At 48.3% G+C, this 19125-nt stretch overlaps 1 long non-coding RNA gene across 6 annotated transcripts in view; it reads right to left on the reverse strand.

Annotated features, from left to right (window-relative positions):
• The window catches only part of LOC126522746 (uncharacterized), a 785183-nt gene that overhangs the window by 564338 nt on the left and 201720 nt on the right, over positions 1-19125 (reverse strand). For all 6 annotated transcript variants that reach the window (XR_011895173.1, XR_011895179.1, XR_011895176.1 and 3 more), the window contains exon 2: positions 13061-13203. This is a non-coding gene — a long non-coding RNA (uncharacterized lncRNA). The remainder of the gene's footprint in view (positions 1-13060; positions 13204-19125) is intronic.

The following is a 19125-nucleotide window of genomic DNA, read 5'->3' on the forward strand; positions in this document are numbered from 1 at the left end:
AACAAGAGGGATATATGAAATATAAAAGGAAAGGAAAGGAAAAACAAGACTAGATAAGCTTTGCAGAAGCCTTCGTCGTCGTCACTAGTCGGCCTATAAGTGCTGGCATGAACTTTCTTACATATAACAAAATAATTTTTATCACGAACGGCTATGTGCGGCAACGATATTCCTTAAACCGATTAGCGAAAGGCATCTGGGACTTTAAATTGGAACACTGTGAGCGCTCACTGACTGGTATTTCTATGCAAAACTCGCACATAATATTCCACCGCAATGAGAGCGAGTACGACAAAACAGGCTAGTAAGTCTATTTAGTTCTCCACATTCGTACATGCGTGGGAGACTTCGGCAACTGTTCCTATAGACGCTTAGGTTTGAAGGAGTGCATTTAGCGAACTTACCAGACCCGCAAACACAAAACGCAATTTCAAGTTATAAGGGTGAGGTGTTCTATTCTGCACGTTCGGGTTTAGTGCTGGCGTAATAGTACGTATAGTCTTACAACAAAACGTCAATTAATTCCCGGGCCATGACACCACATGGAAAGCAATACAGGAGCTATAAGAGAGGTAGTAGTGGAGAGCACCAGAATAATTTTGACCAGCTGCGGTTCTTTAACGATCACCCAATGCTATACGAGCGCTCTTGCAGTCCGACGGAGGGGGAATGCAAAAATCATTGCCAGTCTCCGGAATTGAACCCACGACGTGCAGTAAAGGGGTAAGGCAGAATTATTCTTATACTACACTGTGGTTGCATCCGTCGCGTTATAGCTCAGAAAAGAAAACAGGCGCCAAGTTCACAGCCGCTTTTTGTTCGTTAAGAGCTCTTTCATCGTTCTCCGGCCAACTTCGCTTACAATATGTGTAATATGACGATCGGTAGGCACGTCTCAAGCCACGTCACGCTGAACCACCTGCGGCTTTGCATGACATTCCCGAATGTTCATTCATTTCACATAGGAATATCTGACAGCTCTGCTTGCGACAACTGCGGCTTAGAAATGATCAGGCATGCATCTCCACTGCGTCCGCCTGCGTTACAGTGTGAATCAAAAACTGCTCTCGTCGGCGCTTGACAAATTGCAAGTCACCGGCCCCTTGATGAAAGAGAGAATCCTCGCACATCGGTTCAGGCCCTGTTCAACAGTTCAACACGCAAGGCTTCAAACGCATTGCTACGCTACTTGAGGAAATGAGCACTGGGTGACAGACTAAGAGTGGCAGCGAGCGTCATCGTCCTTATTTTAGCAATATATATACATATATATATATATATATATATATTCCTTTACTTTACTATCTATAGTCTCTTCTGTCACTTTCCAGTCCTTTTATTCCTTCTCTCAGCACCGGGTAGCCGGCTGGCATTCACACTGGTTAATCTCCCAGCCTTGAAGTCTATTTCCAACCACACCTCGTATTACGAAATGCTATAGCTCTTAAATCGTAACCTCGTAAGTAGGAATTCCGTCATTATAGCAACTTCCAGTAATTTCGTTTTGAATACCTGCTCAGATTGGGTTCACTTGCTGTGGCGCCATCTACAGGCGGTGTCGAATGTGTGCACGGATGCCACCAGTCGTCGTCGCAGCATTGTTTCCGGGACCGAATAAATAAAAAACAAAGATAAGAGTGGGGTGAGGCCTCGAAGGAGATCCAACTCAGCCAACCGGCGACTCTACAGAACTGCTGCTGTGGCGAGAGAAGATGCGCCCCGTGCGAGGAAGGCGTGTGCTCATCGCGGGCTGACCCCACGGGAGGTCGGACGGACGCCTGAACGGATTGCCGACGGGACGTCGCCCCGTCGCACGCCGTTCGCGGAGGCTCTCCTACATCTCCGCCTCAGCTTGACGGCGAAGTTCGCTGCATCGCTGGCGAAGGCTGGGAGGGAAAGCCCGTTCAATCGAGCTTGCTGCGGCCGCAGTCTTGTAACCAGTAGAGCAGACAGCAGCGCGGTACGATTGCCCCAGAGTACAATATTGGGCTGGGACATCCTGACACGCGCAGAGCCATGGAAAGGTTCCCAAACTTACACTATAACTGCGCTCGTGGAAGTCGCTGAACAGAAGTCGTTCTTTCTTCTCTCTCTTCTGCTTCTTCGCATGGTTGGCTATATTAAGCTTGCGGCATGGAAAATGTAGATGCTCTAAGCTTAGCTGCATTCCAATGGCACACAGCATGAGCCACGTAAAGCCGAATAGCAGGATTGCAATGCTTTATATACGGCCCCCATGTAGGCGTCAGAAAATTCCGGCTGCATTTATGCTGTGGCTTTAGTACCAAGGCTAACTGGAGGTCCTGACATCAGTCCAGTACACGTGCTTTTCTGCAGCGTGCTTCGACGACCAGGCCACTTCTAAGGCCGAATCAACATCCTGTTCGCTGGAAGTTTGGCAGAATGATAGCATTATTTTCACCCGGCTGTCACCGTCTAGATCGCTGGCGAAAGACACAATATTCCTTAGTGGACCTATTTGTGTGAGCGTGTGCCCGTACGTCCCTAAATGTCTGCGCGCATGTGAACACGCGCGTTTGCGAGAGAGAGGGAGAGAGAGAGAGAGAGAAAACTTGGAAGCATGTTCTCCTGCGCCATCAAAGTGTCGTAGGTAGCCCACCTGTGTGCAGGATTGGCCACCGGATTTGTTCTGCTGCACCGAATTAGTGGCATGCAGGCGTACATAGCTGCTCCACACTCCATACGCACCACCGCCAGCGTACTTCAGGGAGAAGCGAAAGAAAAAAAAGAAAGACAGCAGCGGCAGCCCATCGCCGCCGCAGCCGCACCCTCCGAGCGACCATCCATCCCTGCGGGCCGCCGTGGTCGTCTTCCGTGCCGCAACTGCAACGCGGCGTATACGCACACCGTACGCTGCGGAACGGCCTAATGCAGCGGCGCCCTCGGTCTCGCTCATAAGCTGGGCGCAGCCCGTAAGGCACGTGCTAGACCGTATTGTAGCGTAGATTGCGAGGCACGAAAATAAAGCGTTCATACTATTAGGGGAGCACTACGGACCAAAGGCTTTCGGCGGCGCTGAGGCTTTGGACATTGAAGGAGTACCTTTAGGCTTTCTTTTTTTGTCACACTCAGCTATGTTGCAGACGTTGTCGAAAAAAAAAAAAACATTTAAGAAAGCAGACACAGAACTGAGCTTGACTAACCGCTCAATGAACGTTCACGGGGCCAGGAACATCCCTCAGCCACCAACAGACCACTGCTTGATGGTGTTTCTTCCGCACTTCCTGAAATGAACCTCTACTTTTACGTGACCCCTCGGTTCTTTTGTTGCTTTATAAACAGGATGAGACATTTCGAGAAAACTAACACAGGAAACTACTTATGGGCAAGGACTGACTTCGTCTAGTCTGCCTCGCTGCAACGAAGGAAAGCACGCGCACTCATCTATTGGCATTGCGATTTTCCACAACCTAATAAATGCAAGAAGCTGATTGGCCAGGGTTTGCTGCTAATGAAGTTATGGGCCAGTGTAAGATTTATACTACAGGCTTAACTTGTAGTTCTCGAGCCCGGGCATGCATGCATTAACTATCTTCTCTTTCGTTCTATTCACGTTCCCACTACTTCTCTCCCCTTCTGAAGTGTAGCCAATTGGACTTAGTCTTGATTAGCCCCCACCCCCACCCCCCCAGCTTTCCTTGTATCGCTGTATATATCATCACAGCGCACGGTAATGTTGATTTTAACATTCGGCAAGCTTGCAGAATCTGTTCAGTTCTATCCTCGTCTCATCGAGTCACGCACGCAAAAAATCGCGTACTTCCGTTACCCTTATTCACGTGTCTTCAATATATAGCTTCAAGCAAAGTAGCTATCGCGTGTGTATTAGCGCCTTCTCTGGTGACTCGGCTAATCACCTGTCATTGCAGAGAAAGCGAGCCCAGGTTTCCTTCGGAGTAGCAGAACAAGCGAAGCCGCCTTTGCGACCGCGAAAGCACTCGCTCAAGAAATCGGAACGACGGCGAAGGTGCGCTCCGAAATAAGGCTGCCGCGCGGGTCACCAAAAGCCCGCGAATCCGGTTCAAAGCGGAAGAAAGCGCGCGCGCTCACGAGGTGCATGCCTGGCGCACGCCCGCCTGCATGCTACACGCAAAACTCAATCTAACGCGTGAGCGCGTAATCACTCCAACGAGACCGCATGCACGACGGCGTGCGGAGAAATAAAGCAGAGCTCTCCGGCGCGCGCGCGCCAAATATAACAGTCATCTGTCACAGCGCCGTGGCAGGATGCGCGCGTTTTTCCTTGTACCTCAGGCGGGGTCGAAGAAAGAAAACAAAAAAACGCCACCACCGCTGCAGCTTCGCGAATTGGAGGACCACCTCCCTTCCGCCCGCCGCCAAGTGCCCTCCACCCCCTCCCCGTCTCTCCCCACCTCTCCTAGACCACCTCTTCCGCTCTTAGCGTAGTCTTTAGCGCATTAAGTTCGCACGTTCGGAAGGAAGAGCGCGGGCTGAGAACCAGAGGAGCGTTGCACACCGCAACGTGACGTGGGCGAAGTAGGCGTTAACGAATCGGCGCGGGAAGGCGAACGTGGAAAAAAGAGAGAAGAAAAAGAAATTATAGCGGGCGGATCGTTGCTTGGAGAACGGATAGAAAGACGGCGGAAATGCATTCGTGCAAAAAGGGGCGTCACTTAGAGCTGTACGCGACAAGTCGAAGGATTGAAGATGCCAGCGGCAACTGTAGAATCCCAAGCAGAGTATCGGTTCATTTGTAGATGCGGATGCCGATGCTAACCAAGGATCGCCAGAAATAAATCTTTTATATACATTATTTTCAATATTTGTCGTTGCTGGTATGTAGACAGTTTGTTGACATATATATGTTGTATTTATAAACTGTCGATAAGCGACTACTCAAGCTTCTGAGTCTGTAAGATTGTGCATGCAGAAAAAGAAGCGACATAGACTGTAAGATGGCGAAAAGATATCTACGAGCGATCTAAAGAAGTTTATAAGATGCTTCCAGATTGCTTCAGCTTACTGTTACAAATGTCACTCAACAATGGGCAATGTTACCGATAGTCTGCTTCTAGAAACAGACGTACGGATACAAAAGATAAGTTTCTGCGCCCCTTTATACCTTATACATACGAGACGTTTCAACCGGCATACTCTTCACTAGCAGCGACTGGCACTCGCTGACGTCTCGGCTTTGTTGACCCTCGATGCTGTCAATGCACGCGATAACCATGCAGCATAAAAACAACACCCATGAAAACTTCGTGCACGGACAACATTTCTTTTTGTTCACATGCACTATCTTTAGCCACCCGATGTGCAAGCAGACTATGTCCATGAAGTCATCGTCCTCAAGTTCTTCCCATCCTGGAAGGACTTGTCCATTAGCACTGCAGGGTAAGTGTTCCAATGGAAAGAACTCCAAGAGCATAATGGTCTAGGCTACGGTGGTATTTCTGGCTATTCCACCCTACTGGCGGCATAAATGGTGCAACTGATATGCTGTACCAAGGACGGCTTGGGCAGCACGGTCTCTCTTCGTGCACCAGACTGACGCACCGGTAGGACTAGCGGCTGAAAAGCTGTAGCTCGTTCCAGGGGCTTGATGACCTTGAAGCAATGAAGACGCTCGAGTTATTCTTTCCAAATTGCTTAGCCGCAAACATTATTTCAGCTTGCGGGAAAAGTGGGCCTCATTCCGTAGGATGTCTATCCGAAAATTTATAGGAATGATCAATTCCTGATTTCCCGCTGCAAGGAGTCGTTTGGAATATTCCGCAGCTTCGCCGTTACTAGCATATTTAAGCTTTCAACGTGGGGAACAAAAAAAAAGTTACAGGGTGTAAGATCAGGGGAATAGAGAGTGCTTTTTTTTTTTTTTTCAGAATGGCGATGTTCCATTCGGCCAGGATCAGCCGGATACCGAACGCGATGTGAGTTGCTGCGTTGTCCTAATGCAGCAGTAAAGATTTGTCCTGCCAGAACATGTACAGTGGGCGGCGCAAATGTCTCAGGATCTTTTCGCACACTTCGTGAGTGATCATCTGTGATTGTGGCAAGAACTCACTGCGGACGATGTCTTCCACATCGAAAAACGCGATCAGGATGTCTTTCATTTTCGATTTGAACTACCTTGTTTTATTTGGTCTCAACGACGTCAGAGATTTCTACTGACAGCTCTTAGCAGAAGAAAGCGCACACTCTCCAATTCAAAATAAATTTTAATTGGAGAATACGAAGGGCATTGCGCACATGTGTTTATGTGTTTTTGTTCCTTTGTATAACATTATAGCGCACCAAGCAGTACGATGCTTCAGTACCTCAGATGCTACAAAAGCCGGGCTTTCTTGAATTTCCGATGAATACAAAACGGTGTACAAGGGCTTTTGGAATGAGCCATGCAGTTTGGTGAAAATGTATCACACAGGGGAACCTGAAATGCTATGTTACAGTAAACATCCCGTAACTACCGAAGGACTGGTCCACGCTGCCAACGCATAAACTGACGCCTATAGAAAGAAAACCACCCTGTACAGTGATTGACAGAATACCGGAGTTCACCAGAACATACCCCATGTCTGTTCGTCACAGTAACTGCACACTGAAGGCAGCGTATAAGCAAAAGGCAACCGTTCATTGCCAACACTGAAATGAAGTACTTTCAGTTAGAACCAGAATTACACGAGAGGCACAATCAGCACACCAGGATCCTCCAAGCACATTCAATAGAGCATCGATTTAATAATTTACGGAATAAATTCGAAGAACTCAAAAATAGAAAACAACACTTGACATAAGCTCAGCTTACGTGCAACAACTGAGCTTGCTCCAATAAAACAAACGTAAGCTTCCTTTAAAAATTCCAGAGCTTCAAGACAAATTATGGGCAAACTATATTTACAAACACCCAACGTCCCATACTTCAGGCGACTGACGAAGTCCCAACGAAATGTTTTGGCCTACAGTGACTTGCTGGTTCGCCACGCCTTGGTGAACCGCTCGGCGCCATGAACAAAAGAATGCACGCGCGCATACACCTGCAACTGCAGGCGGGGGCAAAATGAAGCCGGAATGGCCCCAAACGAACCGCCACCAGTGCATTCGGCCTCGCAGTTCAAGGAGAAAAGCAGACCGTACCAGCCGTTAACGGGCGCACCACACACACAGACACCGCGCGAGAGGGGCCCGGCGTCGGCGCCACTCAGGACCGATTAGGAGGCCCAATTTGTCAGCCATCACGCACGTTTGCCCGCGCGCGGCACGCAGCCGGCGGCGGCGGCAGGGACCGTGAAAGGGGAGAAGGGCGTCCCCTTCCAGCAGACACCGCGGTGCCTCGAAATCGTCACAGACCCGCATATCCACCGCAGCGCCTCAGGTTCACGGAACATGGAAGGAAGCCCAAAAATAACAGCAACCTCACACGGAGAATCAGACAAAGGAAACATGGTGAGGTAGAAATGAAGCGCGAGTGTTGCGAGGAACGTTCACTCATAGAGCATGCGTGTCTGTTATGCACGACTTTGATGCAGTTTTCATGTTGGGCGAGGAAAAGGAGCGACCAGAAGTCCTCCAGATATGCTGTCGCGAACGGCTGCACTGGTTTCGGTGCCACATTGTCCCGGCGCGGCCTTCGTGAGAATTCCTTAATTTCATTCTTTCTGAGTGCTACTATCCATCACTAGGAATCGGCACGAAGGGTTAACAGCGCATATCGGGCCTTTCGGCCGCATTTGTAACGCATCATTGACCAATTATCCCCCATCAACGGCCCATATGAATCGCGACTGTAATTCGTTGGTTGAGATCAACGAGTCGTTAAACTAGACCTAACTTCCGCGCAGAAGAAGAGGTTTCACAGAGGAATGAAAGGGGGGAAATGTGCGCCAGTATGCAGGGCGAAGACAGCGAAAAAGAGACAAGGGTGGAACAGAAATATGTGACCCTGTCGCTAATCCGCTCGAATACATCACACGCCCTATGTACAAAATTCCGTATTCGTAACGGCTCTTGGCCAATGAATGTCTGTCCATATAAAGACCGTACTAGCATGAGTATTTTCTTTTGTAACTGCGGATATTCTACGAGTGCATTGTGCCATTCCTTCCTTGTGTATTTTCCTTGTGTGCGCTCCACCTAGAAGATCATGGATCGCCAATTTTCCCAAGCCTCCACCCTTGTAAATGCAAACACTGAAGTGCATCAGAATACATTGGTGCATGCTACCCGCCAAAACCGTACGTACGCACCGAAGTGACAGCTCAGGGAAACTAGAGAGCTTCCGAGCTTAAGACCGCCTCGAAATCAGGAGCGACAAATTTTGCTTCAACGTCGCCGCGGCTTGACGCGTGAGCTGCCCGCCCACGTTATACACAAGAGGAGTTGACAAGAACCCGACGAATGTGGACAGAGTCTACCCGCTGGGCTGACTGAGTAACTGATTTATCGTAACGATGATGGAAACACTGGCAAAAAAATATGTCGCTGGCTTCTACACAGCAGCGTACCTTGGTGAATCGATGAAACGACGACGCGCAGTAGATTCTTGCAGCAACAAAGCAAGTTGCCTGTCGCGCTCACGTAGCCTGTTGTATCAAGCGAGCTTCCGGTCCAGATTGCGCAGACAACCAGCAGCAGGCTCCTTCAATTGCGATCGACGGAGCCCGGCTAGACGCACGGGCCAGCCCAGGTAGGATTCACGTTTCACAGACAGCAACGAAGGAGCGCGCTGTGTTCGCACACCACGCTTAATGCGATTAGCATTGTTTGGTCACTTCACCTGGTATGCGGCATGTCTGCCTGTATGTTAGTCCTCGGCTAACGTTTGCCGAGCCAACTTGGGTCTGGGTACTTCATGGTCTAATTGGTAGAGCATCAGGCTGTTGTGCAGAGGGAACCGGAGTCGTAATCAAACGTGGGACCAACATGGGTCGCTGCTTATATGCCGCTCTTCAATGAATCTCTCTGACGGCAGCTTGGGTCACTGGGTACGTACGACTGGGTACGTACGACTGGGTATGTGCCGCTCTTCAACGAACCTCTGTCACGCCGCCTTGTATCACTTGGAACTATGACGCGTGCGAGTTCTCGTCTCCCGTGCGTGAAGAGCTCACTTTATCGAACACTTTCTGTGCACTGGGTATGTCCCACTGAGTATACAGCACGTGTCCCTGGTAATGACATAACCGGTGCATCATTTAAACGAAATGCATGCCCACCGTAAGGCAGATTACCAATCGCATTAACGTCGCCGATCATCTCCAAAGAATGGATGCGTCGCCAATTTTTTCCCGTCGACACAGGCAGCTTAGATCGTGGCACACACTCAGTTTATATGTAAACGCTGACATGTCGACTGTACAATGCCGACTTCGGAGCTGTGAGATCCGCTCGCGCCGAGTTCATGTATGTGCATGTTCATATTGCGTGTACAGGCCCCTTCACACACCCGCGAAAAAGAAAAAAAAAGTACAAAGGCTCCAACGAGTTTTAAGCGAACTGTCGGACTGCTGGCCAGCCACCCAGCCGGAGTCTGATCTGTTTCTCTCTCGACTCGACAGCTAGGGAACGCAGTGGTACATTTTCGAGCGAAGGCAAACATTCTTGCCGCTCGTGAGGACTTTCCTCCTGATTCCTTTCGATTGTTCGTGCCCTCTTGACTTTCTCCTTTACACTCTGCAGGTCTTCGTGCACACACAAAACAAAGAAAGAAAGAAAGAGAAAAGAAACGAAAACGACGTGTCTAAATAAAAAAAAAAAAGAATAAAGTTAACGAAAGGAAAATCGGGAAGGCCCTCCTCTTGCCACGGGGATCCGACGAAGGGACTCGCGAGATGGAAAGTACTAATTGAAATCGTGACCGGTGTTCCCTATTGTCCGCCGCGCCGTTTTGCCCTCTTTCGCGCCGTCCTCCATACGTCTTTTCCGCTCTCTCATTCCCTCTCGCTTTCTCCATTTTTTTTTCTTCGTCTTCACTCTTGCGAGCGAGCGGGAGATGCGAGGTGTGCGTGTTTTACGTTTGTGTGGCGTATACGCTCCCAGATGCCAAGGCTCCGAGGCTTGGTGGTATTTCTGCCGGACGACGTATTGGAGGCCGGGCGGGATAGGAGGAGGCGAGGGGGCACGAGTCGACGTTTTGGGTCGTTTTCCGCTGGAGGGGTGCGCGCGCGCGCGTGCGGTCCGCGGGTTCTTCCACTTGAGGACCGACGCGAGCGAAGCTCCGTGCACGGGACCGTAAGCTTGGTTTTGTACCAACGACAACTCTCGCCCTCACTTTCGCTTGCCCCAGCGTTGGCTTCTACCGTTATCGTCCGCTGGCTGCTGCGGCTGCGGCCTCGACGTTCTTCTTACTCCTCGTTTTCCTTCTCCGCTTCTTCTCTAAATGCTCAGCTCGTACACCAATTTTCCTGTCTTTTTTTTTACTCGCGTTGCTTCCCTGCCCTTTCTGTCCTACACGAGCAGGAAGAAGAACCGACTCGCGAGGAACAACCCGATGCGCGTCAACTACAATTTGGAGCAGTACGCTCGCAACGGCAACCAAGGTTTCACCATTTAAGGGTGAGGAGGACACTCTGAAACGTGTATTGCTCCGCCCGCCGATTACTAACTTCGATCTGAGCACGCGGCAGTGCGGTATACATGGACTGTAGGCTCAGTAGTTATTAAGACAAAGCGTCATGCAGAGATGTTGTCCGTAGAAGTGGCCGCTTCAGAGCTCGTGTAGAGGACTATTTTTCGTCTAGGAAGCATTTCGGCTCGCATTCTCGAGAACTATAAGATCTGGCTTCGCTGCATCGAACTGGCAGCGCAGGGCGCGAAGGAGCCACGGCTGGCCGGGTACTCAGCACCCCCCCCCCCCTCCCTCCCTTCGTGTTCGTCGTCTATACGCCGCACGCATTGTGTGGGCTGCTCCTTAGCTGCCCAGCACACGTCGGCGGAGAAACCGTGACCGGCCTAGCAACGGAGCCACAGCACCGAGTCTGTCCGTCCGTCGCTGACCCAGACCAGACGCTCTGAAAGGGGAAAGCCCGGGGTCCGCCGAGCGGCCCCTTATGGCTGGGCGCAGCACAGAAAGCAAGAGCGGAAGGCGATGCCCTAGCGAGTGGCTAGAGTGAGTGTATACGTATACGACCGCGAAGACGGGCGGCTGTACGGGAGGGACGTCTGAGCACTTCAGGCAGAGTCTTTGGGGCGTCACTTGAAATTGTGCTGTCGCACCGATGTCGTTAAGCCATTAAGAATCACATCGCTCGTGCGCACATCTGTAGCAGATAGACATTGCGAATTACATTTCCAAAGAGTAACGTTATTTTTGGGACCTTTATTGGCTTCGCGAATACGAGCCCTTGGTCACGGACTCTTAGTATGCGGGCCCGTGGTCAGTAGACCAATGTTCTGTACTTATTCGCACTGAAGTTCATGTGCTAATAATAATAATAATAATAATAATAATAATAATAATAATAATAATAATAAAAGTACAGGTGTCATCGCATTGCCAGGATGAACGAAGCAAAGCCAACGACAAATAATTATGGTTGAAAAAAAAGATTACACTCAGAAGACATTGTTAATTCGAAAATGTCATTACGTGGGCCGGTTGACCCATTAACGATTACGTAATGCAGTAAGCCGACGCTTAGTTGGCTACACAGCGCCTGTTCAACTCATCATAGACTGGTCTGAAAAAAATAATGGGGGGGGGGGGGGGGGGGAGTGAAGTAAATAGTAAAGAGAAGGACATATAACGTACGGCCACCACTCTGCGGTGTAGAGCGACAGGTTTATCTATATGATGTCGGAAGGGGCTGGAGATGATTGATCGCCGGAGATTTCCGGAGGAGCTTTCGTATTCCGGTTCTGTCACACTGTTGCCGCGATTCGATAACCTCGAAGTGGCCATTTAGAAACGTATTCCGCGTTCCGGACCAACATCAGTGATAAGACGCTCCAATGGGGGGCGTTTACGAAGCTTTCGTCAAGGTTTCATCCGCAGGCGGCCATTATCACCGACAGGAATTCAAGGACGCAAATTACAAAAGGAACGAATGCATAAAAGCAACATTTCGGTGCGTGCTACCGGTACACAAAGCAAAAATGAAAGACTAATGCCGCTATTTCATGAATGACACGTATCGCAGTCACTTAGAACGATGCTGATGAGGATAATGATAAGCGTGTTGGTCCCTTGGTGCCGGCTGTGATGATGATGATGCCGATGGTGCAAGCCGTATCTAGGTAAGGAGCCTATTGAATTCAGGTTTATCCAAATAGGGAGTTTATTGAATTTAGTTCCGCTGGTGCCCTGACGGCGGTGATTTGGTAAACCGTAATGGGTCATATTCAGCGTTCCGTGGATAGCAAATGCTGCCAAACCACGCACACCGAATACGCGTTCAGTTGTCGCTGTCATTTCAGCCCCAGCCGCCCAAAGTCATGTCATGGCGTCGAGTGTCAAGTTGGTGCTCGCATTACAGAGTAAAAGACGTTTAGCAAGAACAAAAAAAGAAAGAAAGACAGAATGAACCAATTGACATGCAATTGACATGCACGGATATACGCAAAATGCGGACTGTTGTTTCACGAGCAAACGCATATCACTGCCACCTTGACCGCAGGTTTGCTGACTGGAAAACATAACGAGGTAACAAACAAGGAAACCCTGAAAACACACACACCGTTGTTTGTCTTATCTTCCGAAACTGCAGCTCAATGGCACGCGAGCTGTTCCAATTGCGGCTGTCACCCGAGGGAAGGTCACTGGACTTATGGTTTCGTGAGACCGCAACACAGCAGGCGAAAGAGAAAGCCCGCTGCGGGCACAGCGCGAAGCGAGTGTCAGGGGCGGCCCGCGCGTTATAGACGGATAGCGGACTTATGTAGGTTGAGGTCCTGCGCGCGATAGAATGCGTTGCTGGGCGCGCGGCGGCGGTACCGCTGGTGGCGTTGGCCGAACGTCGCTTCCTCGTCCGACGTCGACGACGACGAACGAGCGCTGTAGAGCCGCAGTCTATATGGCTGCGGGCGGCGGAAGAGAGAGAGAGAAAAAGAAAAAAAAGATAGGAAGGTCTGCCAGACTCACTCGAGGACACTGGCGGTGGTGTCTCGTTCCATTACTTGCCCGGTGCTCTCGCGGGCACCTCTGCCCAAGGCTGTCCCTCGAGGATAAGCGCGCGTACGCACGAAAACCACTGGCCCACGTTCCGCATGCCCATTGGAGGGACCCTGAAACATTAGAGTGGGGAAAACAAATGAAAGAAAACGAAGAATGTAGCACCTTTAGAGTACTAGATGCTAGTTCATCAAGGGCTACCTACGGTCACACCGCCGCCAAGCCAACCATAGCGGTGCCCCTACACTGTAAACGGAAATGAGCCGAAAAAGGCATTTTAAGGGATGTGACCTCCCTTGAGACTACGTGCCTGAAAACCGTGCTCCCTTAGAGTGGTGTAGAAATGCTCAGCGTCCTCCATTTCTCTCCCTCGCAAAATGCGGATGAAAGAAGGAGACAGAACCTCAATTCTACATCCTTTTTAAGAGGGAGTTTAGAAGATACAGGCCTCCCTTTAGCGTAAACGGAGTTCTGTTTCTTATTTTATGCGTTATTTTCTTTTCTTTTACACATCTGTGAGAAGGAAACGAGAAAGGAGAGATATATTGTCCAAGTGGTTCTTCTTCTTTTTTTTTTTCTTTCTGCAAATTTATACATTTCCGGAGTGCAAGCCAACTTATTTAGGGCGATATAATAGACGCTTTGTTCGTCTCGTCGACCACAATGTCCTGTCGCGCTGCCAGAACCCCCGGTCGGCATCTGACGAGCTGTCTTCGGAAGCGAGACCATGCAAAACTTCGACGTCTTAGGCCGCAGAATGTCCTCGCTTCTGTTCGTCTTCCCATCAACTAAAAGTGAAACTGAAGGCAAAGCTCGCAAAGCGCCACTGTCGTCGGCGCCGGTGACGGCACCTGTTTTGCTCATCGTAGTTCTGCGTGTGTGTCTATATGCGTGCTTACGAGGTAATTTTGGCGGCCGTCGGAGAGTGTTTCGTGTAGTGTGGAACCTCACAAGAAAGCTACCTGCCCCACTGCGCAGCACGGCGGTGATCGGCCACCGCGTAGTCATCGCTTTGACGTGATCTGTGTACTACAATACACTTTCGTGGTTCGCGCGGCCGTGCTCGGGTATTCCCTCCTGCGCCACGATATGACAGCGGCTAGTGAAACCTCACCCACAGTCCTCACAAAATCGGACCGCGTACGGTGTCGACTGCTTTTGGAAACGGCGCGTTTCGGATTACCGCTTGCCCAGTTGCCTCATGTTTGACGCGGCCTTTTCAAGCTGCGGTGGTGAGTACGGCGCGGAAGCATTGCGCTATGCGCATAATGCTCACACCTTTTATGTCGCGGTGTTGAGACTTACCGGTCCTCTCAATAAAACTCAAGAAGCCAGTGCCGCACAAAAAAGAGACGTTTCAACTTTTTTCTTTCTCTTTTTCAATTTAATTGTCGTGTTTTACGTGTCAGAACCATGATCTGTTCCTGTGACCTCGTGCTTAATACTAAGCACAACTCCAAGGACGCTTATAACAACCACGGCGGGTCAAAGAGTATTGGAGTTTCGTCATCAGGTGTGTATGATAACCACTTCGCCTTAAGTGTCGATATAGGTTGTGACAGCCCACTTGAAAAACACAACAGGAAATTTTAGTCTGTCGTTCTGTTGTCCGTAGTGTGACGTCCTGTAGTTCTTGATCAATATTGAATTAAAAATTGACAGAGACCGCTTTAAGGCTATGTAAATTTGTTTGTAGAAAAAAGAAAAAAAAAACAAAGGAAAAAAAAACCGGCCTGCAGGGGATTCGAACTCCGGACTGAGGCATCCCGAGCCCAGCATCTTACCACTACGCCACGCCGAACATGCGCCATGATGCATATTTTAGCTATACAAAACTTTGCGTTTATGTTTATATTTGCATTTTAAGAGTCAACAGGCGCTTTCATTCCACCGCGTCAACTGCCGCATCTCTAGAAAAGTAAAAGTGTTCTTACCATCGACAGGTACATTGTGTAGTGCTAGAACATCGATTTTGCTGTAGGATATCCATATTAAATAAGAAATACAGAAATAGACAACGGTGACCGGGGACACTGTTAGGTTGTTACTGCTAATTTCGACAGTTGTCTCTCGCTCTGCACTTTTGAGCGCGCATATAATTCTGTGTTCAATGCAAGATAGCTACATAAACATTCGTGGATGATTGTTCATTCTGACAGCATACTGGCATCTCTCGGCAGCGCTGTACCAGAATAATGAGACCCGAGCGAGACAGCTTTTCACGCAACTTTGTGGAACAACCCAAAACTTCTTTTTCGCTTTGTAAAAGCTTATGCAATATTTCTGGGAAGTTAACTGTGTCAGTGTAACGGCACATGTAAGTCCACAGGCCTGTGTGCCACATCTTACCAAATAACACAAAACGGATACGCAGCCATTCCCGCAGATGATATGATTTTCATCAGCGGCCGATGTTGAGGAGGCCGGTAGGGCATTTATGGTGCTTCGTCGTCACGGCACAATTATAACAATTGGCCACTTCGACTTTAATACCGGTGTCTGTGCTATCAGCATTGCCGGCTTCAGAGAAGCACGATTGAATACCGCGCAAGAGAAAAGTACAGGGTACACCACCGATGCGAAATTGACATACAATTTTAAAGCGTCGCGACTGAAAGCGCTTCTGTCGCGGCGTCAGAAATTATGTCGCTGCGACAGAAAGTGGCACATTTCTAACGCCACGACCGAAAATGTGTAGTCCCGACAGAGAGTTCCTGTTGCGACGTCAGAATCGCTGTTGCGATAGAAAGTTGCTGTTGCGACTTCAGAACTCTTGGTCTTCACGACAGGATGATTCTGTTGGGACATCAGAATTTCTGTCATAATGTCAGAAATGTCTGTCGCAACTACAGAAACATCAGGAACTTCTGTCGTACAACAGAAATTTCCGTAGTTGCGACAGGAACTCCTGTTGTCTTTTTCAACTGGGAGCGATTTGCGTCACAGCAACATTATTTTTAAGGCGGCAAATTACTGTTATGCAGCATGAACAATGCGAACAGCCAGCCTGTTTCTGTGTTAAATGGAGGCACGCAGTGTGTGCACACAATTATGTTCATTTTGTCAGTTTTGTGAAATAAGCTTCAAACTGCATGCATTTTCACTGGGAAATCTGTACCAGCACTTCCTTGTATCAAGTTGTCTATGCACAAAGGTTTGTGCATTAGAAATCACAGTTTCAGGCAGTTACAGCCTACAATTTCTTTTTTTTTTGTTTTGTATACAGACACTAACTGTGTTTTCATAGTCATGTATTGCACGTTTGACCAGTGCTGAAAAGGACAAATGGAATAAATTCAAATAGGCCTGCGAATTTGTTTGCTTGGTCAGGCTTTGATGTATTTTAGTAACGTGTTCATGTGCAGATGTCGTGTGAATGCATACTTGGACTTTAGTTACGTTTCACTGCATCAAAAGAAACCACCCAGCCAATCTCAATTTCCTTCCTTGTTTCTTGCCCTTGGTGTCCACATACCTGAATGTATTCTGAGTTTTTGTACCAAGACAACAGCAGGGCATCACACATGCTAGAAACATTAAGACAAAGGACAAGGAATGTGGCACAAATGATCCACAGAGTCACAAAACAAAAAAGAGGCTTCAAAGAAGCGGAGGCAGTCAGACTTGTGCGAGCATTAATTATTAGCAGGGTGACCTATAGCCTCCCCTTTCAAAAACTAAATATGGCTGAAATGTCTAAAGTGATCGAGCTCCATCATCAGGGCAGCTAGGGCTCCCAAAAACACATGTGCCAAAAAGCTGGAGGCTCTTGGTATTCACAACACATATGAAGAACATGACACGGCATGTGGTCATGCCTCAGAGAGAACATCTGAATTCTACAAAACAAGGAAAGGCTCTGTTACAAAAGGCAGGATATCCCCTGATAGCGCAGTATGGCTGAGAAAAAACAGTTTTGCTACCCAGACAAACAAGAGAGGAAATTCTAGTTTCACGAATCCCAAAGAATATGAGCACGGAACACCACCAAAGCAGAAGAAAAGCGCAATCAAAGGCTTTACAAAAGAAATGTGAAAGAAATCCAGACGTATACTACACAGATGCATGTAGAGTGGCAACAGACAAATTCAAAATAGTGGCCTTCAATTGGTCCACAGGGATAACAACTTCCATTCGGAACCCTTTAACCTGCACCGTGGAGGCATCAGCCATAGCGCTGGCCTTTCGAGATGCAGAAGCAAAAGAAACAATCTGCATTGGCCATGATGGACTCTAAGGCAGCATGCTGTTCGTGCATGACGGGTACCGTCCCATACAAAATTCACAGAATTGCACCAGGTGGTAATTTGGTGCCCGGCGCACTCTGGACTCGAGGAAAATGAGAGGGTGGACCGAACTGCTCGAGCAATAAGCATCCGAGCACTAGTCAGTCCTTTCAAGGAACTCCCATTGACCCACACGACACTTCGAAAACCAGGAAAAGGAGAGACAAAAATACAGCCGCCCGCACTCCAACCTTATGAAAGAACAGGCCAGGGATTCGCGCTGTGTACAGACTAACACATATTTACACCTACAAATACTCACTAAGGTACACCCTGCATTCTATGAAAGTATGTGTTCTTGGTGCGAGGAGCTGCCAACTCTTGCCCACGTAACATGAACGTATAAACTACAGCCTCCAAATTCCAATTCGCCCCTTATGGCGTAAGTGCCAAGTAACAGGCACTGGGATGTTTGGCTTGCTAGTGAAGATGTAGAGAGCCAGAGAGCTCTTCTCGATCAAGCCCAGCAAACCACAGAGATCAGTGGAGCCCTGGACTGAGGGACGCACCGACCGCCCAAACCACTAAGAGAAATAAACTTTATACTACTATTACTTGCCCTTAGTGCTATCAGCCATCAAGTTTACCTACAACTACAAATGAGCCACATGTCACTTGATTCACTCAGATTCCATTTCACTCTTTGTAGGAGGGCATGCATGACTGATTGCGTATGTGCAGCATTTTGTTGCCACAGAGGGGTATGTAATATGAAAACCAACATAAACATTAATACACTCTGTAGTAACTTGTTCTGAATTGAACTTTTAAAAATAAAGAGCAATTTCAATAAATGACAACATGTGTTTGTTTTTTTAACTGGGTGAGTAGTGTGCTACCGTCTGGGATTTTTTTTATTCCACGTGGTAGAGGTGTGTGGCTGTCACTGTACTGCTTTCAAGCTTCTGCATCAAGTGTGCTTGTGGCACCTGGGACTAATTCTCAAAGCAAATATGCTTCAGGTAATTGTGAATTCTCGTCAAACATGACATGCATATTGCTGTATTTGTCTTGGAAAATTTATTCAGAAAAGCAGCTTTTATAGCTTCAATAAATTATTCATTGTGGCCAATTCAGGTGACCCTTTCCGAGATTGACCATTAATTTTACAGCAGTGGCTTTCTATCATTCAAGTATTCAGTGTGTATACTGCTTCTTTTCAGATATGTTAACATCATACAAGTCTGCATTCCTAAGAACATAAACAGCCAGAGGCCACATTGCAAAGACAGGGATCTGAGTATCAAGAAAAGAAATCAGTAATAAAGGTAGCAAGAAGTACTCACAAGCAAATGTTTTTTGTCAGAGGGATGCAAGAATAATACAGCCCATCCAGGGGGTGCGCGAAAGCCAGATAATGGCCACAAAAAACAAAGCCTACTCATATGTCACAGCCATTTTAATCAATATTGACATTTAACTCCAGGGTATGCATATTGAAGCCTTGCTAATTATGTAAATTTACTAGCACTACCGTCCAGTACTGCTGTGCTCCTGAATGGTGGCTCACATTTGCAGGCAGCAATAGGTGCAGCGACATCCATCATTCGTGCATCACTCATTTTGGACAATACACACCTTGCTGCAAGGAAAAGTAGCCACAATATAGCTTTCTAACAATTATTGGCAATTAGTTTGAGAAAGGCGTTTCCAACCACACCAGGCTAGACCGACATTGCTTTGCAGCATGCTCTACACCGGGAACGTAACTCCTTGCCCCCGAACCCAACATGTCTGTTTACCTGGCAT

Source organism: Dermacentor andersoni, chromosome 6 (assembly GCF_023375885.2).
Source record: "Dermacentor andersoni chromosome 6, qqDerAnde1_hic_scaffold, whole genome shotgun sequence".
NCBI lineage: Eukaryota > Metazoa > Arthropoda > Arachnida > Ixodida > Ixodidae > Dermacentor > Dermacentor andersoni.